This window comes from Thunnus maccoyii, chromosome 19 (assembly GCF_910596095.1).
Source record: "Thunnus maccoyii chromosome 19, fThuMac1.1, whole genome shotgun sequence".
Taxonomy (NCBI): Eukaryota; Metazoa; Chordata; class Actinopteri; order Scombriformes; family Scombridae; genus Thunnus; species Thunnus maccoyii.
Genome location: NC_056551.1, coordinates 14918557 through 14945267, shown reverse-complemented (window position 1 = coordinate 14945267; position 26711 = coordinate 14918557). Strand labels below are relative to the sequence as shown.

At 39.9% G+C, this 26711-nt stretch overlaps 1 protein-coding gene across 4 annotated transcripts in view; it reads right to left on the bottom strand.

Annotated features, from left to right (window-relative positions):
- bmpr1bb (bone morphogenetic protein receptor, type IBb) overlaps positions 1–26711 on the bottom strand; it is a 57671-nt gene that overhangs the window by 25909 nt on the left and 5051 nt on the right. For 3 of the 4 annotated variants that reach the window (XM_042395908.1, XM_042395906.1, XM_042395909.1), the window contains exons 3-4: positions 24755–24918; positions 21828–21967 (exon numbers count right to left, since the gene is read on the bottom strand). The gene's annotated coding sequence lies outside the window, so the exon portion shown is untranslated. The remainder of the gene's footprint in view (positions 1–21827; positions 21968–24754; positions 24919–26711) is intronic. The other variant, XM_042395907.1, reaches the window with a different exon arrangement.

Here is a 26711-nt window from a genome sequence, read left to right as displayed (position 1 = left end):
TTAACCAAGAGATGGCATGTAGAGCAGCAATTTGAAAGACTTTTATAGTGTATATAGCACATACATTTTCACATGCATGCAATATGGATAAAATCTTCTATCATAATATATACTGTATGATCTCTTATATCAATAGTGATATTGTGACATACAAGATTTTCTAGAAGTGTATTTGAGAAACATAAAATAACTAAATGCCAAAGTCTTCCATCTCATTAATTAGCAACACTTCCCACAATTGTCTTCTACAACCAGCGATATTAAAGGGATAGCTACCTCAGTATAAACAGTAAAACAAATCTTTACCAGTAGGAAAATCTGTATACTTTCACACTATACAGTATATCATTATCCTGCACTGTCTCTGTGTCCCACTACGGATTTAATTCAAACCTCTCTTCACTTACAAAGTCCTCAATATTGCCCAACTCAATATCAGCATATCTGTTCTATCACTGAAAGTGGGAACTTACTTTTGGATTTTTGGATTAAGAAATGTTTTCATACACACTCCCCGACCACATACCCCCTCCACCACCATCCTGCTATCTAATGTTGAGCCCAGCACTTTTGTTTAAAGCTTGAAGCTACCTTGAAGGGCGCTGGCATGGCAGTTAGTGGGTGTTCAGATCAAAAACAGCCCGACATTAAAAAAAAAATGCAGGGGGGCATGTTGCTTCAGGTACCAGTGACACAATGAAATATGATCCAGCAGGTCCAGTTGGAGTAATAGATCGGCTTGACGCCAAACGCTGCACATCAGTTAACAATATTATAAGGAAGGATTTTACTGCTGTGCAAAGTTATCACGGTGACAATCAATTTAACTGTTGTTGCGACGATGGCAAGGCAAACAGCAGATATACAGCATCAGATACTGTATGATGGTATAGGTGTGAATCTGAATGATAATTATAACATGCCGTTTCTGAGAGCATTTAACTACACATGTTTTTGTTTCCTTTTACTTGCTCTTAACAATGTCTCCAACTGCTTTATGGCAATTTCAGGAGATCACACTGACTCATTGCCTTGGAAATCACTCAGACAAAATGGTGTTCAGTTTTAAACTGTATAATTATACAGCGGTTGTGTGGACTGTTTTGAGGTGTGGTCTGTTTGTCATTTGTTTTCTTACATTAGTTCAATTTTTAATGCACTGTACTATTTCTTTTTGATAGGACATTGTTTTACATCATCCTATACTGCTGTAAAGTGTACTCTGTTGTTACAAGTTCACTGAAATAAATTTGACTTTTTTTTTTTTGCCTTGTATAAAAACTACAGCTGTGATACATCATAAAAAAGCACAAGCTGAAATTTCAGGTCAACTGATCAGATTTCCCTGTAAAATGTTTACTTTTCTTTCTATCCACTGATGTAGCTTCTTCACAAGAACCTTCTCAAATCACTCAGTGGGGCAAACAGGTTGTAATCTGTTTATATTTCACTTAGTTAGAGTGAAAGCTGATTGAAAGATTGTGATTTCTAACAATGCACAAGACCCTTTCTGTGGACCAAGTGGTGATTGCACCTGAAACACACCTGTGGCTCAGATTTCACCCATGGGCACAGTGGTTACAAAACAGCCACACAACCTTATACAGATGGATTTCATGTAAAGAAGTGTCTATGTCTGGCTCTGAGGGTGCAGTTAAGAGAGTGTTCTGTGATTTTCCATGGCCGGGGCAACATCAGGCACTGGCCAAGAACAGCAGAACAAAATCCTTCCCCTCTCTCTCTCTCTGTCTCTCCTCCACCGAGGGTCACTGGGCCAGGTCTTGCTGAATCTCAACTGAGCCTTCTTGTTTTTGTCAGCAGGCCTGGCTGCCAGTGAGCCGTACTTCGGTTAATTCCCTCACAGCTCTGTTCCCATTCATTTTCTGGCCACTTGATCACTCTACGCTGGCATCTTACATAATAGCATGTACTCACATTGCAGACATGCACCAACCAAAGGAAACATTTTGCTGAAATAACACTGTGCAACAGTGTGTAAACCTGTAATTAATCATTCTGTTAGCAATGGTGGAGGAGGAGAACAAGAGGAGGAGAAAAAGCATCAACACTTCATAACATATGCTAATGTATATACATGTATTTACACCTATAGTATGCTGCAGTTACATTCATCAAGACACTCTTTAACAGTTGTACGATCTATGCATTGATTTTCATTTAGAGACAGAAAGTGCCTAGTGACAAAAGACAATGTTTGATAATAAACGATCAACACTGAGATTTTGTCCAAGTTTGTAATCAGCTATAGCAACTTGGTGAATGAGAATATTCTGCTAAAATGGGATTACATGTAGTTGTTTCCAAAGTAAATGGGGAAAAAAAGAGGAACAGGTGCTCCCGATTCAAAGTGAAACATTTTCTTTACATGGCCTTTGTGCAGCAGGAATTGGGAAACTGAGGCTCTTCTTGCCAAGTCAACCAGGAGCATTTAATGAAGGGATTGTTGCCGAGTGTCTGCTGGGCTGCGTCGGGCAGACACTGCAAACCAAAGGGTCTAATTAAGGGGTTCCTCTGACGGTCAGACAAAGCAGACAGCAGGGGTCAAGACGCGGGCCCACAAACTGGCTGTGACCCTCACACCTGCCTGATTGCATTATACAGCAACATGTCTGTGCACAGTGGACACGCTCACACTGACACGTCATTACTGAACTGTTACTTTACCACACACATACTGACATAGAAATGATATGAACGTGCACACAGGAAAAAAAAAGATGACCCGTAAGCACCACAAAGGCATATGTGACAGGTAGACTTCCTTTTCAGAGAGAGAGTAGCAAGATTTTCTTTTTTTTCTCCAAGATATTTTGACTTACTGGAGTTACACAGAGAACCTTGACATTCGCCACAATAAGAGAAGCCTGGCAGGCTGCTAAGGGGCCCCATATGTGAGTGTGTCAAAAGTTCATGCCCACCTTCCAGCGTTCACGCTGCAAAAACAAAAAGATTGCCTAGTGTGAGCTATAGCCCCGCCACTAACAAGACTGATTGCTACAGAGTAGCTCCACCTGTCTCTCGCGCCAATTAGTCCCGCTAGCCACTGAAGTGCTAAATAACCAGCAGAGAGGGACCGCAATAGGGTCAAAGAAATGGAAAAATGCAAGTAAAACATGGAAAGTATGTGTGTGTGTGTGTTTGTGCAGAGAGAGGGGAGGGTGCTCAGAGACAATTGTCAGAAATTGATTGACTAACTTGATTCACTTTCAATTTTTGATTTAAAAGACTTTTAGAAAAGAGGGGGAAGTATTAAGTTTAGCTTGGAGATAAGGTACCCAAGGTTAGACCTTTTCAGAAAGACACAAATCAAGTCACCCAAAGCACTTACTTCCTGTAAGGTTCACAGGAGGCTGTAATTATGGGAAAACGGTGGTGTATTTACACCATATCACATGCTCTTTAACAAGCACTAATTGTGTGTGTGCACTGAGCGCGTGTAGGAATGCCATACCAAAGCTGCAGGAAATGTTTAATGAAGAGAGCAGCTTGGACGACATGGTTTGTGTCAAATCTGTCAAAAACAATATAAACTGGAGACTGTGAGCCTGAAGTGACTGGGACACACTGAGGGATTAATGGGGGTGCTGCAACATAACATAACAGGCTGGTCAGTAAAAAGTCAACATTTAATCTTCTGTCTTAGTGTCAAAAGCTTAGTTGAAATGTTTTAAATGTGAAATATAGATTGTTTTGTAAGTAGTAGACTGGTTTTCACTCAAATTTTATGTTTTTATGTATCAAAAAGTTGTGCCATTTTTTTAAAGGTTGTCTTGTGGTAAGAACAGTACACAATGCTTCTGATAAAATAAAAATAAGAGAAAATGAGGAAAAAACAAATGTTTGCATTTCTGATCCTTTCCATCTGAACTTCAGAAGTTTTTATTAATCAAAAATACAAGATTCCTCATATATACATAATAAAATATAAAGACTCAGTAATTCCTACACAGGTGGGAACACATCCATCAGTCCACTTAACCAATCACAACATTCTTCGGATGAAATTAAAATTGGTTAACAATAACACAACACAAAACTTCATGCCCCAAGGTCATATTATTTTGGGAAAAAAACATGTCATCAATGCGGTTTCAACTGTTGTTTTACCTTCCTTATACCACAAAATTATTAAAAAATAAATAACTCTTTAAATCATGCCATCATACTTGACCTACATAAGGCTACATAAAATAATTATTTTATATAATTTGATTCAAATCCACAGATAAGACAAATTACACAAGAAACCATCAGGGAAATTGGCTCAACGTAATCTACCTTACTGCCTTATTCATTACAGCCTTCTGCACACTGGATCCTTTTTAATATGCTCCCTGTCCCTGGTTGTAGTAACGCATGAAGGAATGGATACAGCCCAACCCTTGGAACAGCTATTGGGCTACATTAATGCACCTCTCTACGGACTAGTTGACACAGACAGGTGGGGTTTAAAACGGCAAATTAACTGCCCATAGATGCCCCCAGAAAGAATCTGTTCATTAAAATAGACGTTCCTAGCCATTGTGATTAATGGTGTTTGGGTAAATTTAGTTTTACTGCTTTATAATTCAGAGGGAATTAATAGAAGGGGGGGGGCAGTCCATTGCCTCTGGTCAAACTACCTGCTCTGTGTTACTGGAGTGTGATTGAGAGGGAGTGCAGGGCGAGAGAGCAGGAGGAGGGAGTCTTCTGTGCATATTTTCCATGTGCACCCACACCCCTCCCCAGGCTGTAGTGCTGAAAGCTCTTTTGTGTGTTTGTGAGTGGTGTGAAGGCTATAGTGATACAGCATACAGCATTCACCTCATTTGGTTGCTGCTTTGTCCATCTGAAGGAGGATTTCAGAATGAGGAGATTGAAATTCTTTGTCATTTCATTAGTTTTCACCTTTAGCTCTTTTACTGATGTCTTGCTTAGATCTACTAAGTCCTTCGCTTTTTGAAGATGGCAGCTTGGAAATATCAAGGTGTGTAACTGACCATCCAAATCTTTCATGATAAATGTCAACCTCAATGAGTCAAGATGCACTAAGAGGCAAAGCACTCACTCAGGCAGCAATCGAAGACAATGGAACAGAGAGATAGATCAAAAGATACAATTGTCATAATTGCATATTAGCACATGACTACCACTTATTAAATTATTATTACTATTACTATTACTATTATTACTATTATTAAATTAAGTCAATGCCTAAATGAGTAAATTCAATGAGGTGTTGGTTTTCTGTCGGGTAGACAAGGAAACACAGTAGTTGTAATATGTGAATCTCACAGCTGTTGATGCTTAAGGTCTTATTTCCATGCTGGAGCAAATCAAGCACATTGACCTTTTGCTGAAGTGGATTTTTCCCCACCCCATCTGTGACTGCTAATGCCATATTGAGCTGGAAACACACTGGAGGTACAAATTGGGTGTCACACTGCAATTCTAGCATCCTGAAATACGCTAGTACCTACAGTATGCTTACTCATACAAGAACATAGTGCCATTACTGCTATTTTCATAGCTGTGGTTTTGTTTCCTACTGGCCATACACACATCCAAATACCGTTTTTTTTTTTTTGTTTTGTTTTTTTTTCTGTAAGGCAGAAGTAAAATGTAAGAAAATACCTACCTGTCAGCCAAAACAGTTTGTAAGATTTATGAAATGTTTCCCTTTCAGTTGATTAAATCCCCACAGCAGCAATATGCACATTTCATCTACAGTCTCTGAAAGATGTGCTGCACATTGTCAAAATTGCAAAATGACCCCTTCCAACGTAAATTCTTTGGTCAAATCTTGCACAACCACTGCATAAAAATGTAGCGAGCAAAAGAAGGACCGATACAAGAACAGCTAGCGAACTGATGGGAACTGAACTGAATCGCTCCTCCAAAGGGAATGACAGAAACTGCACAGAATTTAAATATAGTTACCGATATACAGTACATGGTGAAATGTGCCAAAATCATTACTGAGACACTCAACAAACCTCTCAAACTTATCTACACTATCACTCTTTCCATTTACTCCATCCACATTTTCCTCTTCTTCATGACCTTACTGTATATCCATTATTGCTACATTCATCCAACATTAAATACAGATGGCTTAAATCTTAACTGATGTTCTCTTGTTCCTGTCATCGGAAAATACACACACAAAGCCTCTCACACACACATCCATCACAACACTATAACTAAGCCTCTACTTTTACAGGATTTCTCCCAACTCAGACTGAATCTTGTCCAGGAGAGACAGGGTTTGCAGTTGCAGCCAACAAAGATATGTACGGTACTTAACATCCCACATTCAGCTGTTACTCCGCTCATCATAGAGAGAAACACTGTTGATGATAATCACTATAAACACAGACTAAGGTATTTCTATTTGTCTCCATCCTGCAGTCAACACGCTCAGATTGGTAAGAGCAGATATAGATGTTTGGATGCTCTGCACTGCAACGGATATAAATGAGGGAATCAAATGAACCCAGGATGCTGTTACTATACATACATCATAACTCCAAGTCTAGATCCAAAAGATCTTATTCTTGATGCCTCAATTACTTGTTCAAACAAAAGTTCTTATCGTCTTGAATAGATTGTATTGCAAAAGACACTGCAGCTGATTGCAGCTGCTGTGTTTTTGAAGCAAAAAAATTATATTTAGATGTGTCATGGACATTAACTTATACACATACACTCATTGTTTACAGGTCAGTAATCAGGAGTCAAGTCTGAAGTATTTTAAGGTCAAGTGAAGGTCAAGTCTGAAGTCAGTTTGTGGTGTAATTCGAGTGCAAAATCAAAACCCCATCCCCCGCACTTCTAGTCCACAAGCTGGGAAATTATGGAATGACTACATGAGGACATCAATCAATAACAACAATTTCCATTGTTTTCTTTTGTACAGTAATCCAACTTGTTGCTTAATTTCCTTTTACTTGAGGGGTTGCCCATGTTAATCCCTCAGTTCTTACAAAAGCAGATGAGACTTCTCTGTTTTCCCCCACGAAGGTCTGAGTGAGTGTTAAACCATCTGCTCCCGTGGCTGATGGGAAACCCAGGGGCCTTGCAGTCTTGGCAGGGAAACCCTGTCTCTGGTTGGCTGGCTGACCCAGAGCTCATTTGTCAATCAGGCGTCTTTTCCCTTAATTAGGAGAAACAGTCCAACAGCCCAGCTTGAGCCTCGCCAGAAACATGTAATTCAGTGGGAAAAGCAAGTTGGTTTACATTTCTCTGCCTCTCAGTCTGTCTGTGTCTGTATCCTCTCTCACTTATCTAGCCCCACATAGTACACATACTGGAAAAATAGACACCTGTTTTCTGGCAATATTTGACAGAAATGATACTGAACCTTTTGATGTTGTATTGCATATTCACTTTGAAACTTCATAAAAAGACTTCATAATACTTGTTCCACATATGAAAATCAATTTTTCTATAGCAGGATACTTATTTAGGCGCCATATTTCTTTCTGAGGTAATGCAGAATGCAGAGCTATAAAATATAACTGTGTTGTGAGAAAGTTTATTGTAAATTATAGTGCTTTCATTACACCAGTAATAGCTTATTCAGTGGTATCCAGACATACATTATTCGACATTCTAGTGCATGTAAATCTCTCTCCCTGGAGATCTGAGCACATTAGATACATAGCTATCAGTAGCCTTTCCCCCTGACGTTGTTGTTTGCTCTCTTCCAATGATAGCGCAATGTAAACACAGGAAGCAGCTCAGAGAGCAATGAGGCTGGGATCGATGCCTCTGTGTCCGACTGTAGGTGATGTTTTAACATCTGCCCTCCTCTCTTCTCAGCCCCCTCTTTCCCTCCGACAGGGCGTCAAGTCTCCTTCTCCCACTAATGTATCTGAATGCAGTGTCATCCTGGGCCGCTTCGCAGCAGTCGATAAATACTGGAAATGCTATCCATCTCTGAAACATCACTCCTTCACTTACTGTAAGTGCGCATCACTGTGGGCACCAACCCCACACTGCTGACAGGGAGGAAGACAACACCAGGCGGCCCCAGCTATGACCGCGCATCATCAGACGCGACCACAGACACAGTTTTCACTACTAAAATTGCAGAGAACAGACTGTGTGTCTGAATTGGGCTCATGTTTGTAAAATATGAGCCGGTGTTTCACATCATTCCAGGAGTAAGGAATAACCTAGAAAAAGCACTTCCTTCGGATGGAGTATGATAATATGCCGTTTCTCTTGGCCTTAATGTTGGTATTCATTACTCCTGAGCAACTCACTAATCCATCAGAGCTATCCAAATTTTAGTCTTCCAAATCTAAATGAGGCCTCGTGGAGTATGTGGATAAGCACCAACTGAAGGAGAATTTGAATCACGCATGATGTCAAGAGCAACACTTCCAAATGTATTAAAATTGTATTTTAACAATGTATTTAACTACTTTGGTGTGTTGTGTGTAGTGACTGTAACTCTTTGAGCTCTTAGGCATCTCTTTGATATGTTACATTATATTATAATATATTGATTTCCCCAACTGTCAGAGTCTTAGTTACACAGTGCAAAGTGTTTTCCAGTTACTTATTATCTATGAGAGACTGAATAATTTATCTATTTTACCTTGATAGACTTGAAAAACATTTCTTACGAGAAAGACACTTGCATGACTCATAATATGGCTCAGCTTGTGATCACTTAATTCATTCTTAAAAGCTTACCAGACATCATGATTCACCAATTTAGTAGCTTAATGGAAAATCCTTAACGAAATGTCAATTTTGTATCTGACTTACAAAAGAATTTACTAGCGTTATCTCATCTAATCCGTAAAACTCTCCATCAGACATTTTATTCCTTTAATCTGTGACCTACACTGTGAGCCAAGAAACACTTTCCTCAGAACAAGAAACTGCCTGCAGTCAGCACACACTAGTAAAACCCAATCTGAGTCCATGGAAGTGTTGATTTTCTGTAAATAATTGTATTCAGGGTTTTTTTTTGCTCTTTTCACTGGGGGTTTTGGCTGAGAAGGCTGGAAACTTGTTGGCAGATGCGTCTCATTAGACTGTTCTTCAAACCGTCTGCTCTCTCCAGGCTTTTTTTTTTAAAGGTAGTGAGACATCCATACACTTCTGGAAGATTCAACATCAATTACAAGTCTTGGTTGTATGATTTAAGTAGGATTTGAGCTGTAGTGTAGGAAGCTGTTAAATAGACCAGGATACTGTATATGTAACATCAATGGGACAGAATAAAGACATGAAGAGAAAATGTATAAGTCAACTGCTGTATATTGGAGGTGCACAGAGAAGGTGTTGTTATTGTTATAGGTCGTTCAGTATATAGTGCTCTGTTTGGTTTAGAGCAAAAATAATAAAACTACACCCAATGTAGGAATTAAGTTGTATTTTGTTAATCATACCTTCAACAGATTCATATCTAAACTGTGGATTCCAGACTGAACTTTAGCCCATTTAAATCTAGAGATATATGGAGAAGATGACATACAAGCCATTGTTAATTACGCTTTCTGCTGTAAAATATTGTAAAGATCACAGCATGCTGTACATTGGCCACACACAAACAAATAAATATTGCGCAGTGGTATCTGCTTAAAATGCAACTGCTGAAAATGCTATTGTATCTATCAAAACTGTTTCTTTTGCACAACTTAGAACTTCATGGCATGTAGTCAAGCAACTGGGTGCACCATGTTTAAATTCTCATTAGAGCTTTCAGATTTTCCTTTCCTTTGCAATAAAACAAATTCTTGTTCTGGCATGTGTGCCAGTTCGCACTGGAACAAAGTGCAACTTCACAGTGCGTCTTCTTACAGATTTCTATAAATTCCCTACAGTATATTTGTCAGTTTAAAAGAATTTCTACCTGACTCTTATCTGTGCTGAATTCCACTGACAAACACAATAATTTAGTGCATTTTCCAATAATACTTTGAGTTCACTATAGCCCCCATAGTCAGTGTAATTAATGGCGCCATTTGTCCTGTGAGAGTGGGACCAGCTGCGTGTTATGTCTTGTCACCAGTCCTGCTCTGGTTTGACACCTTCGGCCGCGTCCCTCTCTTCCAATGCCAAGAATACTGGTGGAGCAGTGCTGGGTCTAAGGACTCTTTGTGCCCACCCTCAGAGAACAAACACCATTAAGACTCGACAACGTGCCCCTCTGCCCATCCCCAGAGTGCATGCACTGTCAGCGTCTGTAACTGGAGAACAGAGAGCAAAACAGCTGCTCCCAGTCTATCCTGCATCTGCCACAACTGTGATCTCATGGAACAAAGCGAGAATGCAACCACACGTTTTGACTGGTTGTTCAGTCACACTCCAGCCATTGTCCTCTCCCTCTCTCTCTCTCTCTCTCTCTCTAACTTTTCTTCTTCTGTCACTCTGTCATACTGGTGCACACCAAGATGCATCATCAATCATTGCACAGTTTTTTTTATCTTTTACCATACTGCATTTTGTTTTTATATATTTAACTTTGCAGCATTGTGAGAAGTTGAATCCCTCACACCCCCCTTCAGACATTTATCTTGTAAAGCAGTGGTGCACCCCAGTTGGTCACCAAGGTCATTGGCTGGAGTTCCACCAACTGACTGATGGTAATTTTGGGGTAAATGCCGTCCCACAGACAGGTGTTAAGGACAAACAGACCGATCTACCATTTAAACATGACCGCCTACAAATATCAACCATAATATCAACCATACCTTTACTTTTACCACTCTTTCTACAGGGGTATTCCAGTGACTTTTGTAAAACAGCAGGACTTGCAAAACGCATAAAAAAGAATGGTCAATGATGTGGGTTTAAAAAAAATGCTGGATCCTACACTTCCTATAATGCTACGAAAGAATGTATTGAGTTGACTGGTAAACAATGACTGGTTTACACCCACATCTTTGAAACTAAACACCCACAGTTTGTATGTTAAAGATTTGTAGCCTCCCAACCCAACCTGAGATTACTCAAGTGATGTCACTTGATCTTTCTCAGACTTGACAAAGCTCCTCCAGAGCCACAGAAGACATTATGCAACTGTTTTCACAGGCGGTGTAGTGCTCCCAGTGAGTACATTTCTGGCTAATTTTCGAGACTTACGTTTTTCTTTACCTCAAGACTGGTGTTGAAGTGTTGTTGCAATTTTTTATCTCTTAGACAGAAACTGGGTTCGGTGATTTAACGGCAGCATACTTGTCCTTGAAGGAGATGAAACAAAAATCCTCCCTAACAAGTAGTTGCTATATAGTGTGTGACAATGCAGATACATTGTAATGAACAGTGTTGTGACTAATTTTTTGAACCGTAAGGTTGTAATAAGTAAATATGGTGGGGGTTTTTTAATACTTTTTTCAAGAGAACCACTATTTTTATGTACAGGAAATATCTAAAAGATTGTGGTAGCACTAAACCAGTGTTTGGCCACAATATAGAAAATTATGACATAAAACTTTCAGCCAATTCATTACCAGTATTTTTCTTTTAATGTCCAATGGCTGAAATCAATTCTTCTTGGACAGACTGAGTCCATTTGTTCTGAAAGCATGCAGTAAAGGGACTACATTTATAGCCATATACTGATCATAACCAGCATTTCTATGTCTTTAATTGTTCCACTGCCAAATGCAGCTCATTTCCTTTCATTCCTACTCAGGGGTCTCTGGGAAATTACAACCAAAGATTTCTACCTCAAACTGACTCACTTTCTCACTAATTCTCAATCACAGATCCTTCAATGCTCTTTGACACTTTCTCAATAAGGCGTTGACAGCTGCTTTTGACAGCACACCTGAACACGTCTCCCTCCATGGCTGCATCTCCTTATTCCAAAGGACAGTGAAAGGTATTTTGGAAACCATTCATCACTCTGGCACACGTCAGAATTGCAGTACTTATTTGTATCTCATAAAAAGAAGTAACACGTCTTCAACGCCCACTAGCAAAACAGTCAGTGCATGTGTGAGAGAGCGTTCCATGCTCATCACGGCAGAATATAGAGTAAAAGAAAAACATATTCAGCTTCTAACTTTATTTTCTAACAAGAGGATTTGTGATTGTGTTTTATGTTTACTGCATACTCTCAAATCAAATCTCTGATTTATATGAATTTTAGCTATTCAAATCGAAACTGTGAAGAACTCAGCCATATTTGTGTGGTTCCATGAGGTAAATGTAGTATCATAGTTGTGTTTTAAGATACTGAACCACTCACAAAAGAATAATAAAAAAACTTACATAACAATTACTATTTACTTTGATTCACCAAGATGGAGATTTTTACAGTCTACTGATGCTGACTGATTTACAGAGTTCTGGTACTCCCAGTTATTCCTGTTTAACGAGACAAACAGCAAGACAAAACAATCAGTGGTGTGTTAATAATTCACCAACATACAGGGGCTTTAAATTTGTGCTTATTTATAGAGACTCTCAAACTCGGAACCTTGGCTGGCTACTTTTTCTAATGTAACTGACTTCTCCCTCTGGTGCAGTTAAGTTTGATCAGGATAGATGAGTACAGAGCGTTACTCTGCAACAGTAAAACGTCCACAGCACACAGGCTTTACATACAACATGCTAATAATGCATAGACGTCTGGGACTGACATTTAAACTGGAAAACAAAATGGACAATTCTGCCTTTCTCGACCCAACATAACGACTCCGCTATGAGCCATTAAATCTACCGCAAATTGGCTTTGACTTGTATTTGCTTCTATAGTTAGATGTGGTGAGGCATGCAGCCAGTGTGGCTGTATGCCTGTAGGTATGGCAGAGTGTCAGGCCACCAGACAGCCTGTCTAGGAAGGATCAATACAGGATTACGGACAAATCCCTCCCTTCAGACCTTGTTTATAAGTGTGTACGATCCTCAATTGTTAAAAGTTTTCCCTAACAAAGCCAGGTGATACCAGAGCTTTCCAGATTGGCAGTCAGACAATCAAATACATAAACCATCTGCCTCTATCCCTCACAAAAAACAAAGTTAGAAACAAGAAAACTGAATTAAGCTTTGAATGTCAGTGCTTCCTTGAAGATGTCTTAGTTTCGGGTGGATATGTGTATGCGTTTTGAGCCAATCTAGCGGCTGCCATAACCAGGTGTGTCCATGCAGGGAATGGAAAATTAAAACTGAGGAACAGAGGGAAAGCTGGCCCATGTTTCTTATTTGACATCACAGTGGAAGAGGTTGACTTTGCAGGCTCCAGTGACTCAAAATAACTAAAACGGATGATCGACAGAATGACTGACACTTACAGAGGTGAACTAGAAGAGCATGCTCAGCGCTGCCAGGGAAAAAAATCCATAAGAACAACCCGGGATAAGTTACATAGTCTTAATATTTTACACAAACTGTTCCTAGGCAAATAATTCCGAACTCACTGCCCTGGTGGTTTTTAAATGGTCACAAATCAAATATAGGCATTGCTTTTGGCCTTTGACTTTTGCTCTGAATCACTCTGTTCTTAAAAGATAAAGTAACTTTTAAAACATATTGGCCATAGAGCTTTTAATGTGTCTCTACTCACTGCATTTTCTTTGCAAAATCACAAAGAATATGCAAACCTTACGCGCAGTAACACATATAACATGTCTTCTGTCCCCCAGAGGGAATTGCTGGGCCCCTTTTATGAAAACCAGGGGAAATACAAATGTGAGCAGATCCAGACACACTGCATACTATATACCCAAATAAAACACCCACACAATTTAGACAAATCATAGACAAAATAGTATGAACAACACAGATGTCATCTAACCAGACTTAAATGAAGCCAAATATTTTCTTTACTCAGCTAATTCCAGAGCTTTCTACCATTCGAAAACAAAGCTGACAAATTATCTACAGGAGAGGAACACACATCTGCCTCATCTGTCAGCACATCATAACTGAGACAATAACCAACTCTGAACTCAGAGTGCGGTGGTAGAAAGGTCAGTTGGCTGTGTGTGTGTGTGTGTGCGTGTGTGTGTATCTGAGCAGAAGGAGGGAAGAGAGAAGAGAATGTCTATTCGAAGCATGGATCTGCTCTCCAGGTCTACGCTGAGGCTCCCCGACCCCCTGGGAACCGAAGCCACAGCGGGCAACCTGACACCCATGATGTCATCCTCAGAGAGTACGGGCTACCGGCAGTCAGTGAGAAAGTGTACCAAACCCAAAGTCAACATCACACAATTACTGAGGTTAATTGTATTTACAGTTGAACAGCTGTGGTGGATTAAGGGGTCCGCCGATAAAGTACGGTACATGTGTTGAGGAAAGGAAAAGAGTCTCACTAGGGAGGTTTGTGAGAGAGGAAATTTGCCCTGGAAGATTCCGCATCCATTTAAAAATTCTACACTGGCCCTTTTATGATTTTTGTTTAAAACCTAAAGTAGAACAAGGATCAATGTGCCATGTAGGGCTGAGGTTTTAATTGCAGGTTTTAATTCAATAATCTACAGTAAGACTCGGCTCATATTTTCACTGATAAACACACCCTTAGCCACAGAGGAGGAACTGATCAGTGAGATCACAATACTGTTTTGTTTTGTTGGAATGAACACCTGCACATTGGCCTTCTGCGGCCTATCCCTGAAACAGTTGTTATTCGTAATGTCTACTGTATCCATATCTGGTATGTTGCCTGTGATAATGTAGTGATTGCATTAGGTAAATCCTCTTTTCACACTGATGGTTTCTTTCTAGCCTACGGAGGAGTGGATTAATCAGATTGACTGAAAAATGTGGACAAAATCAATAATGAATAAAATAAGTGCTTCTACAAAAGAAAGCTGGTAGAAAATAATCTTGAAATCTAATCATGTCATCCTGCATTCTCTCTCTCTATATATATATATATATGTTCATCATTAATGTGAGGATGCAACATTACTGTATGTAGACACTGTATTCATGCAATGTTTTGGATACTGACTACTTCCTAAAATGTTTTAGGCTGGCTGGGAACTGGTGGGAACTAAGTGTCAATAAAATGTCAGGATGATTTTCTACAGTATGTTTATCATCTTTTAGTGGATGCTAATCAGCAGTTTTGACTTTCTTATGATCTGCAGACCGTCTATCTGAAGGTTCTCTGTGAAGGAATGTAAACTGCCAAAGAAAGTAATTATGGTCTCATTATGGTTTCTGTTTGTTTATGACGGTCTTCTGTGGTTCTTGGCCTTCAAGATGAAGTCGTAACTGCTAATTTGTTTTTTGTGTTTCATGGGAGGAAAATGCAATTGTGCATTTGATTGACAATTGACCACCAGAGACAATTACAGTTGCTTTACTGACAAAGCACATGCGCAGTCCACTGTTTAGATGATATGTTTCATGCACACACAGCCCATTCTTCAGTATAAGATGAGTGTGTCATGCTTTCCTCCCCACACAGTGCATTAACCCTGCACCCTCACTGGACAGCCCTGTGATCAAAGCCCGCCAAATGCCTTGGTGATGATTCCCTTTTTGGGTCCAATGTCAGGATCAGAGGGCTGGAGCTGGGAGACAAACAAGCCACATAACATTAATTTGCCATGCCAGATCTATTGCAAAGGCACACATGAATCCTTGTGCATGCCCGCATTGACCAAGACGAGGCCCAGAGACAGCTGTCCTGTCACCCTGTGTCTAATATAGATAGACAGTGGGTGAAGAAAGGATTGGATGCAGTGAGACATCTATTCAACTCATGGCGGGGTGGGGGGGGCATGAAGATGATGATGAACTTCGTTTGTACTTGGTCTACAGTCACTCTACAGTATAAAGGTATGTCTGAGGACTAAAAGAAATGCAGCCTGCTAGGGTTTCTGCAGTAACATATCAAGTGAAATAATAGATCCAGAGCAATTTAAGAACTGTATCTTCAAAGTCTTCCCATATAGTAAGTCTAATTTATGATTTCAAAGAGAGACAGTGGTAGCCTTTTCATGCCCACCAAAAAAATAAATTGTAAAATGATGATTAAGGAACTGCTTTTACATAAGACTGAGCACCATACTCAACAACACCAACATTATGCTCAGAGTTAACATATTTCAAGTAAAATGTGTGGAGCGTTCTTATGATTTGGGGTTTGTTCAGGCATATCATCACATTTTGCAGCACCCACAGCATGTGAAAGATGTTCTTCACACTGTGTTTTCAGATGTTTCATCATTTATGAAACCTCTCTAAGCTGCACACAAACTGTTTAGTGGAGTGAGTGGCTTGGCTCAAACATATTAAACCATTAAAATAATTTTTAATTTTCGAAGATGGCTCAAATTGCAGTCTAATTACAGTGTTGGTATGACCATAGCTGTTAGGGTATACCACAGTAAGATCATGACAGAAAGACTGGGTTATATACCAAAGTGTGGAGTTACTTGTAGCATGAATGCAGAATTATTAATGCACCCCATGTAAAAAAAACAAACAAAAAAAAAGTTATTTCCATTGATCAATTTTCAAATAAGACTAAAATGATTCCATATTTCACAAGAGAGAAGCAAAAAGGAAAAGAAAAAAACACATTAAAGTAAACTTCAAAACCTATTAACCCCCTGCGAGGTCCTGACTAACAGGCTGAGAACCACTGGCCTAAAGAAAATGAACAACATTCTTGTATCTCAACTGTTCCTTCCTCCTCCCTTTTCTCAGACACTCACCCTCAGTGGGCTTCACATGTAGTGCACTTGACACACACACACACACACACACACACACACACACACACACACATACTGAGTGTGTCATTCCAGACATGTTTACACAGATGAAGTTAGATCTCAAAAACTCTGAGGGCTTTGTCTTTGCCAGAGGATCCCCCAACCTCCTCCTTATATCCCTCCGTTGCTCTATTCCCCCTTGTCCTTCTGAACTCTGGTGAAGATTCAATTTTAGGGACTAAACTCCTGCTTGGCCCCTCAGGACTGTCTGTCTCCCTTTGCTCTGTTTTGCTTGGTTTAGGTCAATTTACTGCCTGCAGTTATACTGTTACCAGTAGACTGTCAAGCCACCATGAGAATATTCCCACAACACACTCACATAGATGGTATTCAACACCGACACTGAAACCTAATAAAACAACACTTAGGAAGATCTATATGAAGTGCCAACAGGCCTTATTGACAAGTGAAAACTATTAGCTTTACTCTGTTGTTGATGTTGGTGTGATGTGATGCCTCATCAGTCAGTCGTGGACGCCTTGGATGGATCCCCAACCAAACCTAACCCAAGACACTGTAGCCAGGTTTGGGAACACAGCTGCCACCGGCCCGTCCACACACATACTGCGGCCAAAATAAGTCCACCTCCTCTGTGTCCGAGCCTGTCAGCGTGACTGAGGGCCTGCTGTGACTGATGACCAGGGGCCGGTATTTCAAAATGATTTCACAGGATTATATTGGTTGGGTTGTGTTAAAATCTGATCTGTTCTGAAAATTGGGTATTTCAAAGCAGATTTCTGATCCTGAAGATTTGGATGCAGATTTCGTAATACAATCATACCTTTAAACCAGATGTTATGCTGCATTTGGGTATTTCAAAATTCAAGGCAGAGATCTGGATCAATTTGATGCCAAAATTCAGGATCATTTGGATCCCATCTCAGAGGTGGGTTTGACGTAGATTGCCAAATAGCCTAGGCTTCACTTCTCCCAGATATTGTTACCCAAGATGCTCATTACATTTAAACTCTTAAATTGAATGTGTCCTTCAAATGTGAAAGTGTTTTAGTTCTAACAGAACCAAGTAATTGAAGACATGTAAAGCATTGCAAAATATGGTTAGGGTACACTTATTCCTGAAAACACCTGGACAAACTGTTGCAAATACAAGTGTAACAAATACAGACAACGCATTTCTAAAAGTTTTGTTTCACTTAAACATTGTAACTTGTTTGTATCAAAACATCCAACATATGTTTTTGTTAGTGTTCACACAGTAGGCTAGCAGAGACATCAGGAATGTGGGGTACAAACAAGTTTTTAACCCTTGTGTGGTGTTCGGGTCTGTGGGACCTGTTTTCAATGTTTACTAAAAGAAAAATGATGCAATGAATTATTTTTTCAACCTGAAACACATTGCCCTTGGCTCATTTTCTGTGAAGAACATGTAAAAGAACATATTTTCAATGAGCCCACTACACATTTATATAATATAAGTGGTCCACTGGACCCAAGGGTAATAAAAATGTGGGAATTGTAGATGAAAATAAGTAAAAACTGTAAAAATAAAAGCAAAAGGTTTGCTGTGCCTGCTGTTAGTGTGTGTGTATGTGTGTGTGTGTGTGTGTGTGTGTGTGCGTGTGCATGTGCATGTGTGTGTGTGTTCCTTTAGATTTGCAGCATGTTTCATAGATTCTTTTCTTTTCAAAATCAGAAATCACCTCCCAGCTTCTCTGTGGACAACATGTGCACTCACACACACACACACACAAGGTTTCAATATAGCACCGAGAACATTTCTGCTCCCACTATTCCCTCACTCTTTACACTCTGTAGTGTGTGAAATTATATACACACACAGTCAAGGTTGCAGCATTGTTACATTTCAAGCACTGAGAACCTGTCTGCTCCCACATATTCCTGCACATTTTACTCTCTGTAGTGTGTGAAACTACAAAATGTCTTGCGGGAACCTGCACAATGTTACTTCAAAACATTCTAAACATTCTATATTTTCTCACACTCTATCCCAGCTGCAAAGTGGGGGCAGGACACAACAAATAAATATCTTTGGGTGTGTGGCTCCTTATCACAATCAGTCAATATGTCAAAAGGATTCTCTGCTAAGAGGGCCTTAGAAATGATTTTAGAAGAGAAAGAAGCTTTGGAAGATGAAGAGTTTTCAGAATATCATGTTTCTGTCAATTCAGAGTCTGACAGAGAGTTTAAAGAAGAAGATGCGATTGACTCTCAGCCAGCCCCAGGACCACCCCATCCGCTGCCAGCCTGTCAGCAGCCTGCAGGAGGAGAAATTAGTTTGTCAAAAAATGACAATGGTGAAACTGAATGGTCTTCTTGCCCAAGGAATTATCCATCCCACATGGCTGCCAATGTGATAAGGATGCAACCAGAGCAGACGCAGATGGCGGTTACTCTTTTGCATAAAGTCTTCTTTTGAACTTTTCATCCCAGAAACCATCCAGAAAAGCTGCCTGTGATGCAGCTTCCTTATATGCATGGAACTTGCAAGTGTATACAAGGAAGCGAGGATCCCCTGAGAGGAAGCCAAAGGATGCAAATTGCCCTGGACATGACACAGGGACTCTGGCCACAACATCACATGCAATAACTTTTTTACTTCGCACAGGCTGGGACAGGAACTCCTAAAGTGGAGGAAGCTGACGATAGTAGGAGCAGTAAGAAAAAACAAGCCAGAGCTCCCACTGCCAGCTGTTGACTACACAGAACAGCCCGTCTATTCATCTAAGTTGTGTCAAAGAAAGGCAAAAAAGAGGTACTCATGAGTATGCTGCCTAGGGATGGGAGAATCTGTGGCCAGGATGGATGATGATGGATGATCATGATGGATTAAAATGCCACAAAAGGAGGGGTGGACAGTTTGGACAAGCTGGTGACTGGCTACAGCTGCAAAAGAAAAACCCTACGCTGGCAACTTGTGATATTTTTCAACATCTTGGACATGTTGGAGTAAAATGTTTTTGTCATCTGGATGGCATTGAACCCGTAAAGGAAGCTCCAGAGGAGACAACATATCCCAAGAACCCCAGCCTCTGCAGACATTGTGAGGAGGATTCAGGAGGAGGATGCTGGTGCCCCATCCACCCAACCCACAGAACCACCAACTGCAGTACCTGAAATAGGTGTGAGTGATGTTGCATACAGTATGTATGTGTCTGACTCTCCGGGGTGTGTGTGTGTGTGTGTGTGTGTGAGTGATTGAGCGAGAGATAGAGAGAGAGAGGGGGGGGGGGGGGGTTGTGGGTTGTGTTGGTAAAATTCCTGAACTAAGTGTTTTCATCATTCTAGGTTGCAGCCGGTAGCAATAAAGGGAAGCGCTGCGATGTGTGTGGACCCAAGACGGACAGGAAGCCAAAGTATACATGCATCAAGTGCAAGAAATACATTTGCAGCACACTCACAGTAAAACTCTGTCCCTCATGTGTTGTATAGACTAGCATGAATATGTGTTCAATGGGGCTCATTCATCATTTCTATAAAATACTGATAATGATAAAACCCTTGTTTCTTTTATAGTTGTTCAAGATAAACATGATTTATCCCACCCATGTCTTGATTATAATTGATTTTTTTTTTTTTTTTTTTTTTTTACAAAAATTACATTTTATCTCAAACGAATATTTATTGATAAATGTGATCTATCAGAGGTACATGGCAAATATTAACCATATATGCTGTCTATATTGTTTGTAATTGAGATAAAGTCAACATCTATTAAGTATTTTACATAAATTGTTATGGCTGTATTGTTTTAAAAACCCAAACTAACCAAAGCCAGCTAGCTCGCCAGCACACACAGACTTAACACAGAAGTCAACTGAGCCAAGTTAGCTCCTGTTAGCATGACCCAAACTTAATTAGCGATCATTACACCCTTGTTCTAAGTAGGTGACAATTCAAGTAGCTGGCTGGCATGACATGTTGGTTGCCATTCGCAAGGGTCTTACAAATGCTATATATTAGATAAAAGAATAATTGGGATACATTGGGACACGAAAACTATGCTACCACTTGCTCCTTTTGTGAAATGGTCTGCCATGTTTTTTTTCTGTTCAGATCCAGGGGCTGGAACTCAAGATTTGGAAATCTCTATGTAGTCATATCCGGATCATCATGAATCAACCTGCCAATGTTCTGAAATACTCGGACAAAGGCAGTGACATCATTTTGATCCTTGAATGAGAAAAGGAAGATTTCATTATCCAAATCATTCTGATCCAGATTACAAGTTTTGAAATACCGGCCCCTGGGCTCTGCATATTTCTGAAGCTGACATTTGCTGGCTCTGTCGGCTGGAAGTCGTCTCTGCTGTATTTAGTTTACATTATTCTTATTATTTTTCTGACCAACCCAGCTGTTTCTAACAGTAGAGTGCACGTATGTGCACGTGTGCACACACAGGGAGGGGTTTTTCCATGTCCTCAGTTGTCCAGGTATGTGTAATGAAATCTTGAGTTCTGTTTTGAAAACCCTGGGAGTTCCAGTCATTTTCACATTTGAGGTTTTTCTCTCAGCTTCCCCTCTTCTTCCCTTCCCCCTCACACTTATGCTCCCATGGAACAGTCCACCCAAGGTTACTAACTGCTTAATTTGCAGCACTTTCAAAAAGTAAAATAAACACAGATTTTAAAAGATGGGGAACACCCAACATCTTGACCACTTTGTATCCAGGAGCAGAAAACAGTTCTTAATTGTACAAAAGCTCTGTGTATGTGTGTTTAAATCAAGCATTTTCACTTGTGCTTAAAGCCTCTGCAATCATTACTCAAATTTTATCTTCACGAAAAGTACAAGAAAACTACTGTTGTGTTGTTCAAAGCCACATGAGACAGGTGGGGAAATGAAGGAGCAGCTGTTCACTAACACAAATGCAAGCACAATCATGCAAACACACACACACACACACACACACTCTCATAAAATGTCATGGAATGAGCACAGAATCTAAAACAGAGACTTGTGATAAAGGGCTGTTTAAAATAACTACTGTACTTGACTTGAGATTCAGACCAAATATTGTTGACATACTGTTAAATAAATATGAACGTAAATTTATCAAAAGAATTATGTACTGGCTAGTCACTCAAGTAAACAGTTACATATTTAACTTTTCTTCTCAAATGGAAATGACTGACAGTTAATACTCACCACCCTCTGATGATGATGTGATTGATGTGTGCTGACAAGCAGAGGATGGAGCTGGAGCACCACTCAGACAGAGATGAGATAAACCAGGAAGGAGTGTTCCAGTCTTTGTCTCTTATGTTCAGTCAGATACCCATCTGATACTGATTAAATGATAGATAGACAAAGCAGAATTCAACATATCCATCTATCTGCAATCTAATGTACTATCTATTATTTTGTTATGCTACTTTAAAGTTTCTTGGCTAGATTTGAGGGCACATGTACGCAGCTGACCACCACTCCAGCAACAAATGATACACACTTGCAATTAAAGGCAATGTGTTAATTTCACACATTTTTTTCCCTCACTTTAACTCATTCTCATGCACAAACACACACACACACACAGAATGGTGTTCAAATAGCACAGAAAAAGAGCAAAAATTTCCAGATTATACATTGTCAGAGCTCTGTGGACAGATGTGATTGACTAGATTTGGCTGCAGGAATGAAACTAACTAAGCCTTCCTCAACCCTACATGTCGCAAAAACGCCAAAGCAAATACTGGACCAGTGGTTCCTATAAACCAAGAAAGCATTTCATCCCCTGAACCTATCTTCTGATCCTTAAATCCTAATCTGTGTATTCTGGCATGTCAAGATGCACTTGTGTGCGGCTATTCATGTGTGACCACAGCTCCACGTGTGTAGCTACGTAGAGGTAATTAACAGCTGTGTCTGCTCTTGAACACCTGCAATAACAATCCAGGCTGTAGCAGGTTAGCTATAGCTGCTACTCTCTCTCTTTCTTTTTATTGTAATCTGATCCAGTCACTCTTCTACTTGAAGTTCTCAGAGCCACTGAAGAGGCCAGTGCCTTCTCCAGACAGGACAGAGCCGTAACTAAAGATGAGGTTTTCAAGTGACGGCATGAGGACAAGTGAATGATTGGTGTGGCTAACTTGTTTTCCCCCCATGTTAATTTGAAAAGCAGAGAAATGCTCTGACTGCTGCATCAAGTCTTTGCAGTTTAAACTGTAATGTCACACACCTACTTGTGTGTTGCCAGCTGGGCAAGTTTTTATCACATTATATATATAAATATATAAAAATAGCATACACAATCATTCATAATTGATCAGTGCAATAAACAGTAGAACTAAAAACTCATGTGCGTAAACTAATTTTGTTAGTTTTATCATCATCGTCAAACATCGTCTGGTCAAGTCAAATTTATTTGTATAGCCTAATACCACAATCCACAATTCACAAAGTTGCCTCAGCAGGGGGTTTTACAATCCCCCCAACCCCCCGGAAAAAAAAAAAAAACTTTTAATGAGGAAAACATGGAAGCCTTGCGTGGAATCAAAATTTAACAACAGAATTGTGTAAAACGATAAGACGATATAATCATATGATGATGATATGATTCCACTAACTGTCAAGAAACTAATATTGACTAATTGCCCAGCCCTAGCTGCCAAGGTGGACAAAATGCCAGGGCGCTCTAAATGACCAACATCACAGAAAGTGTTTTATCACAGTGTTTTAGCTTGTCAAATCTGGTCAAAATTGGCACAATAATGTCTTGTGTGTCTGTTGAGGTCTTTCATGTTCATGCAGTGTTTGTGAGAACATGCAAATTTATAGCTGGGTAGCAATCCAACACAAAGAGACAACTACCAACAAAACAAGGATGCAACAATCCCAATGATACAAAACAATTATTTTAAATTATTTTCATATCTTATATCTTTTTTCTTCTTAAAACTGGGCAGGCACACGTCAGTCATTAGGCTAGTTTGATACTATATGCCTGAAGTGGCTCAATGATCCTCGAAGCATTGAAAAAATGGTTCTTGATTTATTAAGGTGCCATGTTAGAGTATTATGGACCAAGGTAAGCTGCAACTGTTCTGACTAACCCTTCAAAAGCAGTAAATCAAGCTGCTGAAGATGTTTTCCCACATGGTCCATTAAGGCTAAACCCAATACACCTAACTAATCAAGAAAGTCTGTAACTTGTCTTTCAGTGATGTCATCAGGCCTCTGCACCACAAACAAAGCACATAACTGAAGTAACTTAGTCACAATTACAAACACTGCAGCCAAGGTGGGCCATATTAGGCTGAATGCCAGTTAGCAGTATTTATAGCTATAAAATAGTTTAAACCATCAGTACGTTGATATTTTCAAAGTAACATGAGTCACCTAACAGAGCTCCAAGGAGGACAAATTGTCTGTGCCCAAATTGCAGGAGAACTGGTCAAAAATAAACAGAAAAATCATTCAGTATGTCACTGGGGAAAGTCTGGAAAATCATGACGACTCTTGCCAAAACACAAACTGTTTCAACAAAGAACAACAGCTGTCACAGGTTGAAACTACCCACCAGGGATTTGACAGACATGTACAGCAAATAGGGGAGTTGACAACTAGCGCAAACTGACATGCAGCCTACAGTAATATGACTCACCTTTTGTTTGCTGTATAATTTAGTTAATCCAACGTTAAAGTCCTTCTCACCGAGTGTTGACATGAATTTGTCACCTGTCACCTGTTTTGGCTACCTCCCTAATCCTGCAATGTATGCCAAAACCTGACAGGCATTGCAATGCGATGTAGTATTGTTGATGGGCGTGTGTATATGTGTGTGTGTGTGTAGCTTGTTTCTAGACAAAGCAGCATGCCATTGGGAGCTCAGCATCACAAAACAGCAGCTGAAAATACTCACCTGAACATCCCATTGCTTAAAAACTATCTACAGACAACTGACAAATACTGTATGCAACACAAATATCTCAGCACAGGTGCCACCTGTTCCTGTTTTTAATATTCGGCACACAGTGTACTCCATTCTGCCCCGCTTGTTCCAGGATGTCACTGAGTCTTTAATTAACGGATTAGTGTTGTATTGATAAGAGATGTCATTCTGAGGGCGGACTCACCTGATATAATCTATGCAAACTCAGCTTCTTCTGTATCCTCACTGCGGCATCCTCCTCATCCTCCTCTATCCCTGCGTTTAAAATGCAAAGCTCTGATGTCAGCACATTTCCATGCAGACGGGCTCACAGGTAAAACTCTGAATGCCCTCTGCCCTCTCGCGAATCTATGTAAAAAAAAAAAAAAAGAGAAGAAAAGAAAAGAAAAGGCACATATGAAACCCATTTTGCAATCTGTCATCAGACACACAGGGCTGAGCAACAGGAATAACACAAACAAGACAGAAATTGATTTCATCTGTTTCTCCATCTCCTCTCACAGTCTGAGTGGCACTCGCTGTCACTTGCTATTTAGTGGACAAGCACAGGGTTCAATTACAAAATCAGATACGGTGCAGAGTAAGGTCTACAGTAGAGCCGACATGCTAAAGAATTCAGAGCAAAGTTTTTCAGATGAGTCTGTTGAAAGATCAAACTGTCAAAGGAGATCACGATGATATGTTTTTAATGTGGTGAAACACAGAATCCTTTTTTCATACAGATTGTGGAATTGTGGACTTAAAAAATCTCTAAGTCAGTGCATATGGCTGCAGAAAAGAAAGCAAGGGGTCATGAAACATACTCCGGTAACCTTGAGTCAATATTATATCAGCAAAATAACACACTGAGTCACAGCTGGGTATGGTGCTGAACTAACACAGCAAAGAGTGTTGGACTTTCCCTTTCAGTTCAAACAGGTGACTTGTACTGCAGTTCTGGGTGGTCTCACTCATCTGTCTTTTTTTAATAAACCACTAAGTAAGAGCATAATTATGGGCTGACATCCTGCCTGCTACCTGCTTGTCAGACATGTGAGTGTGTAATCCTTGAAACACATACATGCAAAATTAAATCAATAACCTTTTCCTGCAGTGATAATACATACTATATATCTATATTCTTTCATTTTCATGTTCAAAAGCACACATGCTCACATGCAAGCGCACAAACGCACACTCTGACTCACACACAGCTGTCTTTTATTTGCCAGGATCCAGCCGCAGATGGTGATACAGTGTGAACTTTAACACACAGATTCTTGACATTCTTTACGGGTGTGAGTTACTCTCCAGCTCAAACCAGTGCTTGGCTTCAGCCCCCTTAACTTTCCTGCCAGCAGGTCACTGTCACAGAGTGAGTCCAAGTGAGCCTCCCCCACATACATACAGGCTACTATTGTCTAGGTACAGTAACTCAGTTTTTTTGCAGCCCTGCACAGCTTCAGCTCCCGACTGTACAGCAAGACTCTGTTAGAGCTGCGTCAACATATTGTATTGTTAATGATGGGTCCTGTAGTGGCAAGTTCATTGCTTAATGTAAAAGGAATGCTAAATTAACTATGCAGCACACCAGCTCACTGTCGAAATCAAGGTGCAAAAATATACAGTGTATCCATGAACTCGATTCTTTGTGCTGCAATGCACTTGATGCATGTGGTAATATTTCAAAATGTATTTATACTTGTGTTTGACAGCTATAAAAGACTGAAATAATATTTCTTTGCGGAAAAATGTCCAATCTGTTTCATAAATCAGTATCAATTACAAGATTAAATTCTTTTGTAAGAATGGAATCATTTGTTGGACAAATAAACATTGCTTCATGTAGATAAAAATGTTTCATCTTTCATACACATGAGCAGACATACAAGCCCTGCGCCGCTATGGTAAATTACTCAAGTGAAATTAAAGCTTCCGAGAGTTTCTAAAATTTACTACACTCTATCAGATGTTGAGCTCATTCATTTCCGGCACTCCAGTCAGAAGAGAGAGGGGCTGTGTCTAGCCTGATACTTTGGAAAAACAGGATTCTATTATAGTCAGTGTGGTTTATTTTACATAGCACATCCACATGCCCAGCAGAAGGTCAATTAGCTTGCCACTTTGGAGGCAAATTGCTGCAGAGACAGCATTACAATCTC